We start from the raw sequence: 10987 nt of genomic DNA on the forward strand, positions 1-10987 counted from the left end.
AACTATGGGATGCAGCAAAAGCAGTCCTAAGAGGGAAGTTTATAGCAATACAATCCTACCTCAAGAAACAAGAAAAACATTGAATAGACAACCTAACTTTACACTTAAAACAACTGGGAAAAGAAGAACAAAAACCCCAAAATGAGTAGAAGGAAAGAAATCATAAAGATCTAAGCAGAAATAAATGAAAAAGAAAGAAACAATAGTAAAGATTAATAAAACTAAAAGCAGAATCTTTGAGAAAATAAACAAAATTGACAAGCCTCTAAGCCAGACTCATCAAGAAAAAAAAGAGAGAAGAATCAAATCAACAAAATTAGAAATGAAAAAGGAGAGGTTACAACAGACAATGCAGAGATACAAAGGATTATAAGAGACGATTATGAACAACTATATGGCAATAAAATGGATAACCTGGAAAACCTCTTAGAAAAGTTCAATCTTCCAAGACTGAACCAGAAAGAAATAGAAATTATGAACAACCCAATTACAAGCACAGAAATTGAAGCTGTGATCAAAAATCTCCCAAAAAGCAAAAGTCCAGGACCAGATGACTTCACAGGAGAATTCTATTAAACATTTAGAGAAGAGCTAATGCCTATCCTTCTAAAACTCTTTCAAAAAATTGCAGAGGATGGAACACTTCGAAACTCATTCTATGAGGCCACCATCACCTTGATATCAAAACCAGAAAAAACAACACAAAAAAAGAAAACTACAGGCAAATATCACTGATGAACATAGATGCAAAAATCCTCAACAAAATTTTAGCAAACGGAATTCAGCAACACATCAAAAAGCTCATACACCATGATCACGTTGGGTTTATTCCAGGGATACAAGGATTCTTCAATATATGCAAATCAATCAATGTGATATACTATGTTAACAAATTTAAAGATAAAAACCATATGATAATCTCAATAGATGCAGGAAGCTGATTTTTGAAGAATACAAAATTCACGTATCTTAACAAATTTTTCATCATCACTTAGTTTTGGATCCTTTTCTTTCTCTTTCTTCTAATCAAGGCAGAAGTATCTTGAAATAAAGTCAGAATATATCAGTCCAGATACAGCCCAGAAAAAAGGAAGAGAAATAAAAACATCACATAATTTAAAAAAGCATATTAAGTAATCTCTTCTCCATGAGTTTCTCAAAATTTGCAGTCTTTCAAGCTCAAAGGAAACTAAAAGTTAGGAGTCAATTTCAGATTTGGCAAAAACTGTAGAGAGCAAATTTTGTGCGTCAGTAGGACGTGCATTCAAGACTTGCACAAAAGCTGAAGTCCCAAAGCAGTGATCATGTGTCAAGAGGGATATTTAAGGGTCTCTTTGGTTATTAGCTGTATATATTTGTTGAAATAAACTTAACCCAGTATTTCTTTTAACACAATCCCCTTACTGTCTGCTACTGAAGTACTCTGCTCACATTTTCGCAGTTCCTTCATAGTCCTTACAACCAAGGACTCAGATCTCTTGATTTTGAGCTTTATAACGCTTTCTTTCGGAGAAGGCAATGGCACCCCACTCCAGTACTCTTGCCTGGAAAATCCCATGGACAGAGGAGCCTGGTAGGCTGTAGTCCATGGGGTCGCAAAGAGTCGGACACAACTGAGCGACTTCACTTTCACTTTTCACTTCCATGCATTGGAGAAGGAAATGGCAACCCACTCCAGTGTTCTTGCCTGAAGAATCCCAGGGATGGGGGAGCCTGGTGGGCTTCCGTCTATGGGGTCACACAGAGTCGGACACGACTGAAGCAACTTAGCAGCAGCAGCAGCAACGCTTTCTTTAATAGTACACTATTACGGCTAATTGTTTCCTCTCTATAATGTTACCAGAAAAATACAGAATTAAATGTCTCATATTTTCTGAAATGTGATTGTAAAGAATGTATCCCTAATTTTCTTCTTTTCTACTCTTATGTAACTAATAGTCATAGCTACTGCTGCTACTGCTAAGTTGCTTCAGTCGTGTCCGAATCTGTGCGACCCCAAAGACGACAGCCCATCAGGCTCCACCTTCCCTGGGATTCGCCAGGCAAGAACACTGGAGTGGGTTGCCATTTCCTTCTCCAATGTATGAAAGTGAAAAGTGAAAGTGAAGTCGCTAAGAAGGAAATAAATATTGAAATAACCATAAATTTTTCTGCAACAGTAGAGAAGAGTGAAAACATAAGCTATGGTGTTTGAATATTGTGGGATATGTAACCCTTCCACTGGAAACACCTGGGAAAAATGGGCAAAACTGAAATCTCTATCCTTAGAGGCACTGGAGGGATAACAGCCTAGTAAAAATCTGAGCCAAGGTTTGGGAGAAAAGTTAAACTGAGAGAAGTGAGCTCCACGTTTCAGGTGGATGTAGTTTACAGAAAGCTGAGAAACTAGTTAGAACATCTGATAGACTCATGGAACAAAGGGAGCGAAAATTGGAGACAGGGATTCCAAAGAGCTCTGTCCAAAATATAAAGATAAATCAGAAGGATTCAAGCAAGCATACCCAAGGAATGAATCTGAATTCAGAATTACCAAGTCCCAGAAAGTAAATGAAGCTAGTTTGGACTGCTAATGCCTCTAGCTGCCTGAAAGAGGAAAGCATAAATTCTCTCTGAAAAAAAGAAAACATCATCATAGACTTTGAACTTTATCTACACTTTCCTCAGATATAATATTACCAGATTAGACACAGACAAAGAAAGAATTATTGGACTGAAAGAAAAACCAGAAGAAAATTTCCAGAGTGAAGCATGAAGCAAAAATAACACAAAAAATTCAGAAAGTAACATGAGATATTTAGAAGATATAGTGACAAGACCCAAAGTTGGAATTGTTAGAATTGAAATTGGAATCCTAGAAGGAGAAAAAGAGAGAAAATGAAGCAAAAGCAATGGTGGCTGATGGTGCTCTAAAACTGCCGAAAGACCTCAAGAAAACCTACAAACTCCAAGAAGAATAATTAAAGAGAAAACTATACCTTGGTATATAATAAATGGCAATGAAATAAAAAACAATGATAAAAATTATAACTATCTAGTCAGGGGAGGAAAAATAGATCAATTTGAAAGCAGCACCAATTAGACCAACAACTCTCTTCTGAATAGAAACAATAGACAGTGGGGTAAACAAAGTCATATATTCAAATGGAGAAGGAAAAAATGCTAATCTTTCTTTTCATAACAGTAAATTCATCCTATAAGAATAAACAATAACCCTGTGTACAAGACAGCAAAAGAGACACTGATGTATAGATCAGTCTTATGGACTCTGTGGGAGAGGGAGAGGGTGGGATGATTTGGGAGAATGGCAGTGAAACATGTATAATATCATGTATGAAATGAGTCGCCAGTCCAGGTTCGATGCACGATACTGGATGCTTGGGGCTGGTGCACCGGGACGACCCAGAGGGAGGGTAGGGGGAGGGAGGAGGGATGAGGGTTCAAGATGGGGAACACAGGTATACCTGTGGCGGATTCATTTCAATATTTGGCAAAACTAATACAATATTGTAAAGTTTAAAAATAAAAAAAATTTAAAAAAAAAGAATAAACATGATATAAAGTCATATACAGATTGTTTAAAAAAAAACTTGAAGAACTCTGACCAGGAGACTTACACTAAAGAAAATATTTTTAAATTTTTAAATTTTAAAACTAAATATTTAAAAAATATTCTTCTTAAGGCAGAAGGAAACATTCCCACTCCAATATTCTTGTCTGGAGAATCCCCATGGACAGAGGAGCCTGGTGGGCTACAGTCCATAGCGTTGCAAAGACTCCAACACAAGTAAAGTGACAGCGCACACACACACGTGCGGCAAGGAAAGTCAATGAACCACAGTGATACAAATGGATTTCACAAGCATAATGTTCAGTTAAAGAAGGTAGTCACAGAATAAGCTAAACTCTATTATCCCATTCAACTGTCCATTGATGAATGTACTTGATATGGATAGAAAAAAGAGGAAGAGAAACATCAAGTGTGGGCTGTAACAGGGGCAAAAGTCTTCAGGCAGTATGCAGGAGTGAGTGGAGGAGAGAAAAAGCTGAATGCAGCAACTAAAAGAAAGCTCTGTGCTGGGAATGCTAAGAGCTAAACTAAAGAGGAGAGGTTAGAGCTAGAACTGGATCCACAGTAAAGGACACTGGATTCTGTGCTGCAGGCAAAGGCAAGACATCACAGGTTCTGGAGCTGGGAAGGGGATTTGGTGAAACAGTGTGGCATGAGCACTATTTACAGCAGTCAAGACATGGAAGCAGCTTGAATGTCCATCGACAGATGAATGGATACAGATTTTATGCACATATATATATAATATGAGTCAGTCATAAAGATGAATGAAATAATGCCATTTGCAGTAGCATAGATGGATCTAGAGATTATCACACCAAGTGAAGTCAGTCAGACAAAGATAAACACCATATGCTATCACTTATATGTGGAATCTAAAATATGATACAAGTGAACTCATTTACAAAACAGAAGTTGACTTACAGACATAGAAAACAAACTTATGGTTACTAAAGTGGAAGAGGATAAGGGAAGGATTGATTAGGTTTGAGTTTGAGATTAACAGACACAAAATAATACATACAGTCCTACTGTATAAGGAGCTATATTCGATATCCTACAGTGAACCATAATCGAAAACAATATGAAAAAGTATATATATATATATATTGATGTACACAAGAAGCTAACGCAATTGTAAATCCACTACACTTCAGTAAAAATTAAAAAAAAAAAAAGTTTCACGGCCACTAATCTGCCAGCAAAATGCATGGTATATAGAAGGCAGAGACACACTTCTTGCCATTGAGGATTTCTGGACATTGGATGAATCAATTCTAGGTCCCCGGATTAAGAATTTGGAATCCTCCATTCCCAAAGTCTATTTTAGAGACTTGCATAAAAGCAGGGCTCATGAAAATGCACAGCCCTTTAATACTGGGAGGTAAAAGAAGGAAAGACACAGATGCTGTAGATGGGCACCACCGACATCCTTTGTCATCTCAACTGTCTACACCTTGTATAACAAACCTTATAACATTAATATACAAAAGTGTGGAAAATAATCATTTAAATAATGCTTAAAAAAACTAGCTTTTAAAATCTTTGTCAAAGAGATTCAGAATTTCCTGTCAGGAACCTTGTGGATTAATTTCTGTCCTTTCTAGCTTTACTATGTAAATTTGGTAAAACCATTAACATTCTTGAGCATCAGCTTTCCTATGCTTTAATTTGGGCTAACGTAATTACCATGTACCAGTCTCCCTGGGACATGCCACTGTTATGGTTAGAAGTCAGTTGCTGTGGTTTAGTCACTCAGTTCTGTCCGACTCTTTGCAACTGCATGGACTGCAGCACACCAGGCTTCCCTGTCCTTCACTATCTCCCGGAGCTTGCTCAAACTCATGCCCATTGAGTCGCTGATGCCATCCAAACATCTCATCCTCTGTCTTCCCCTTCTCCTCCTGCCTTCAATCTTTCCCAGCATCAGAGTCTTTTCCAATGAGTCACTTCTTTGCCTCAGGTGGCCAAAGGATTGGAGCTTCAACTTTAACATCAGTCCTTCCCATGAATATTCAGGACTGTTTTCCTTTAGAAATGACTGGTTTGATATCCTTGCAGTCCAAGGGACTCCCAAGAGTCTTCTCCAACACCACAGTTCAAAAGCATCAATTCTTTGGCACTCAGTCTTACAAATTACAAGTGTTTTGTAATTTCATGGCTGCATTCACCATCCAAAGTGATTTTGGAGCCCAAGAAAATAAAGTCTGTCACTGTTTCCATTTTTCCCCATCTATTTGCCATGAAGCCATGAAATTAAAAGATGCTTACTCCTTGGAAGGAAAGTTATGACCAACCTAGATAGCATATTCAAAAGCAGAGACATTACTTTGCCAACAAAGGTCTGTCTAGTCAAGGCTATGGTTTTTCCAGTAGTCATGTATGGATGTGAGGGTTGGACTGTGAAGAAAGCTGAGCACCGAGGAATTGATGGTTTTGAACTGTGGTGTTGGAGAAGACTCTTGAGAGTCCCTTGGACAGCAAGGAGATCAAACCAGTCAATCTTAAAGGAAATCAGTCCTGAATATTCATTGGAAGGACTGATGCTGAAGCTGAAATTCCAATACTTTGGCCACCTGATGAGAAGACTTGACTCATTTGAAAAGACCCTGATGCTGGGAAAGACTGAGGGCAGGAGGAGAAGGGGATGACAGAGGATGAGATGGCTGGATGGCATCACCGACTCGGTGGGTGTGAGTTTGAGTGAACTCCGGGAGTTGGTGATGGACAGGGAGGCCTGGCGTGCTGCAATTCATGGGGTTGCAAAGAGTCGGACACCAATGAGCAACTGAACTGAACTGAACTGAATGGGACTGGATGCCATGATCTTAGTTTTTTGAATGTTGAGTTTCAAGCCAGCTTTTTCATTCTCTTCTTTCACCCTCATCAAGAAGCTCTTTAATTCCTCTTCACTTTCTGCCATAAGCATAGTGTTAATCTGAGGTTATTGATATTTCTCCCAGCACTCTTGATTCCAGCTTATGCTTCATCCAGCCCTGCATTTCACATTAAGTTAAATAAGCAGGGTGACAATACAGAGGGTGACTTGAAGTACTCCTTTCCCAATATGGAACCAGTCTGTTGTTCCATGTCCAGTTCTAATTGTTGCTTCTTGACCTGCAAACAGTTTAACAGGAGGCAGGTAAGGCGATCTGGTATTTCCATCTCTTTAAGAGTCTTCCACAGTTTGTTGTGATCCACATAGTCAAAGGCTTTAGCATAGTCAATGGAGCAGAAGTAGATATTTTTCTAGAATTCTTTAGCTTTTTCTATGATCCAAAGTATGTTGACAATTTGATCTCTGCCTTTTCTAAACCCAATTGAACATCTGGAAATTCTTATTCACATACTGTTTAAGCCTAGCTTGAAGGATTTTGAGCATTACTTTGCTAGCGTGTGAGATGAGTGCAATTGTGTGGTGGTTTGAACATTCTTTGACATTGTTCTTCTTTGGGATTGGAATGCAAACTGACCTTTTCCATCTTGTGGCCACTGTTGAGTTTTCCAAATTTGCTGGCAAGTTGAGCGCCACACTTTAACAGCATCATCTTTTAGGATTTGAAATAGCTCAGCTGGAATTCCATCACCTTCAGTAGCTTTGTTCATAGTGATGCTTCCTAAAGCCCACTTGACTTCACACTTCAGGATGTCTGGCTCTAGGTGAGTGCCCACACCATCGTGTTTATCCAGATCATTAAGATCTTTAAAGACTTGGATAGATGTCAGAGTGAGTAATAAAGTCTTACTTCATTTTCTTTGAGTTATAAGAGGATCAAATATTTTTTCCAAAACCTGTATGCTGAATCATGGCAGAAACTGAATAATTATTTGTTGAGATGAACTAACTCAGTTATTTCTTTGTTGTCTTTAAAAATGCACTCATGGCCACAAAGCTCCTTCCTTCTGGACAGAGATATACTTAATTTCCTCCCCAAGTACAATGAGGTATTATGGGGATTTTTCTCTTTAAAATTATATTTTAATACATTAAATATTTGAAAATATAATGCTATTAATTTATATAGTATCTGTTTTGCAGAAATGATCCATTTAATTAGGGATGACTACATAGTTAGTAATGACCGTGAAATGTCCTCTCATAATTCTATAACCATTCCATTTTCAAACTATTGAGTGGGTTAGATGCTGGAATATGTATTAGGGATACAGATATGAACCCCCAAAACCCTCAGATAACAATTAGGAGTCAGTTACATAATTTTCAATAATTCAGGAGAATAATGTCATACATTTTCTAATATTTAAAGCTCTGGGCAACTGCAAGAGTATCTATTTTCTGGACCCACACAATTTAATTGATGAAAGCTAATCAGGGATTCCCTGGTGGATCAGTCAGTAAAAAATCAACCTGCAATACAGGAGACCTGGGTTTGATCCCTGGGTTGGGAAGATCCCCTGGAGGAGGGCATGGCAACCCACTCCAGTATTCTTGCCTGGAGAGTCCCCATGGACAGAGGAGGCCAGTGGGTTGCAGTCCATGGGGTTGCAAAGAGTCGGACACAACTGAGCAACTAAGCACAGCATAGAACAATCAGTGTTCACCATGGATCACACACTATTCTAGGCTTTTTATTTATGCAAACTCATGTAATTCTCTACAATTTTATCAAATATATATCATGAATATCTTCGTTTTTTCCCCTAGAGATCGCCTGCGGCAGGTCACCTTGCTAGAAAGTTCCAGAGTCTATACTTAAGCTCTGGCAATTCTGGCTCCAGGGTCTGAGTTTTTAAACCTTTTACGTACTGTCTCTTGAACAGGAGCTCTCTTACTGTGGCTTAATCCCCGCTAAACGCCCCTCTAGGTAAGAGGCTACCTGATGCTGTCCAGGGCACGCTGCTGAATGCTTGCTGGCTGTGAGCAGTCCCACTGGACCAGTCCCACCCTGTTCCCTCTCTGACCCAGGCTTCAGCCCCAGGCTTTGTTTATGCCAGCTGTTGAGTGAATATTCATGACTCTGTGCAGTGAATATTCATGTCTGTCCTGCCCTGCAGCCTGCAACCCATGTTACTCAGGAGATGGATTAGGACTGTACTCCTTGGGAAACCATGGCAAGGAGCTGTCTACAAGGTCCTCAAAGAGACAGGAGGGAGAGGTGGGTGAGGCTCGGAATTTTGCCCTCAAGACCCTGAGAAGGGGCGTCTCTAGAAAACTCCAGGGCATTGAAAGTGAAAGTGGAAGTGTTAGTGCATCCAGCTATCTGCGACCCCATGGACTGTAGCCTGCCAGGCTCCTCTGTCCATGGGATTCTCCAGGCAAGAATATTGGAGTGGGTTGCCGTTCCTTTCTCCAGAGGATCTTCCTGACCTAAGGATCAAACCTGAGTCTCCTGCAATGCAGATGGATTCTCTACCATCTGAGCCACAAGGGAAGCCAGAGCATTGGGTCTTTCCTAATCCCTTTTCCTAGAATTCTCTTTCAGGCTTGAGAGTCCTTCAATCCAGTTGACTGATCGAAATCTCATTAATTCAGAAGACTTATGGAAAGGAAATAATTGGTATAATATTTAATTTTGAAATAGTTTTGTAACAATGTGGCCTATGACATTTCTACATAAGTAAGCAAATTAGAATAGTTTTAAAATGCAGGCGTTTTGAAGGATGAGAGAACTGATATTGATTAACTGATGGTGAGCCCCCAGCAACATCCTGTGAATGCAGAAAGTCATCAAGAACAGAAGAGGACTAAACAGCACGTTCTGAGGGCAGGCTCACTCTCAGCATCACGAGTTTACGTATGTGCCCCCATTTCTGCAGTGTGTATCATCTCCAGATATGTTTAGGATACCTTCTGCCATACACCTACTTAAAAGAAAGGCAGATTGCACCTAGAAAAATGTGTCCCCAAGTGCTTTTAAGCAAAAGGATTCATGGTTGCACTTCCACGTGGAAGCACCCACCCTCCACAGATGCCTCATCAGGCTTTTAAGAAGGTTGCATGGAAATGCAATAAAAGGGCCTCTTGGCAGTGCCTGAACAGCCCTATCTGCAATCTTCTGACAAAGACAGGCATGGGCAGGACTCCTACACTGAGACAAGACTACCCCTGAGATCTGAGCAGAGTGCTGCTCACATCACTTGGAGCATGGAACAGTTTGAAACCCAGTTTTAAAAGCAATAAATCATTTTCTGCAATACCTCACAGGGCAATTTTCTTGGTTGTGGAAACTACTCCTTAATGATAAGCCCATGTGCCTTTCGGCCTTCCCATCCATCCAAGGTGAGGACCTCCATGTGTCTTCTTTAGAGACTGTAGGCACGTTTGCAGGACGCCTTAAGAAACAGGAGAAGGTAGCAGTGCATGAAGACAGATCTTAAACATTCAGGCATCTGTCTACTTGCACATTCCTTCGTCTGTGAGGCTAGGTAGAGAGGAGGGAAGCTGGCCCTGTGAAGACTGGCTGCATGTCTGTGGCATAGCAGGCATCCCACGAGGAGGGGGCATGGAGCATGGTCAGCTGTGCCCAGGCCAGGCCCCTCCTACAGGGTTAGCACAGCACTGCCGGGGTGTAGAGCCCTCACCTAAGCCCGCCTGGGAGACAGCATGTGGGCAGAGCAGAGGCCGAAGGCTTCACAGAGGCAGAGCATCTTGATTAAGCCCAAGAGTGAGTAGAAGGTGGCCAGGTTAAGGGAGACAGGCAGCTGTGAGTCCCAGGCACTCAGGCTAGAGCCCACAGGCAGAGTGCAGGCCATGGGCTACATGAATGCTAGTATAGGACCAGGGCTAACCACTTTCCACTTGGTGTGGTTTAAGCTGCATGGTCAGGAAAAAGCTAAGATGGGAGGTCCCAGCTCTGCCCTCACTGAGAATCCTCCATCCAGAGTTTGTGGCCTTTAGGATACCCTTCAGTTTACAGAGGACTTTCGTTTATCCTCTCAGCTACAACACAGCCTTTAGCAAGAACACTGAGAAAGCACCACCCACTGTAAGAGATACGAATGGAAGTTTAAAAAAAAAACTCAGCAAGCACAGACTTCTTAGTCTTCGGACAGCTGAAACAAAGATGACAGTGAAACCCAGGGTGGGATGGCTTCCCAGATGACAGCAGGAGCAGATGACTGTGTCTGAAGAGGCATCACTAATGGCAGGGACTCATGTTCCTGGAACCGGGGCCGACTGCCAGCCCAGAAGAGGGGAGACGGTCTCTTACTTTGGAAAGCACAGCACTTGCCTCCTCAGGTCTTCCTCCCTCCCCTTCCTTCCTGCCTCCAAGGCTATCAGTGGCCTCTTGTCTGCCCAGAGAGAAAGCTGCTTATGTTATCAAATAATCAGATCAGGTCAGTCACTCAGTCGCGTCCAACTCTTTCCAACCCCATGAATCGCAGCACGCCAGGCCTCCCTGTCCATCACCAACTCCCGGAGTTCACTCAGACTCATGTCCATCGAGTCAGTGATGC

General features: G+C 41.1%; 1 protein-coding gene across 2 annotated transcripts in view; it reads right to left on the reverse strand.

Moving 5' to 3' along the window:
- GABRB3 (gamma-aminobutyric acid (GABA) A receptor, beta 3) overlaps nt 1-10987 on the reverse strand; it is a 91310-nt gene that overhangs the window by 39384 nt on the left and 40939 nt on the right. The window lies entirely within an intron of this gene.

Source organism: Bison bison, unplaced genomic scaffold (assembly GCF_000754665.1).
Source record: "Bison bison bison isolate TAMUID 2011002044 unplaced genomic scaffold, Bison_UMD1.0 scf7180017864224, whole genome shotgun sequence".
In the NCBI taxonomy this organism is placed as follows: Eukaryota; Metazoa; Chordata; class Mammalia; order Artiodactyla; family Bovidae; genus Bison; species Bison bison.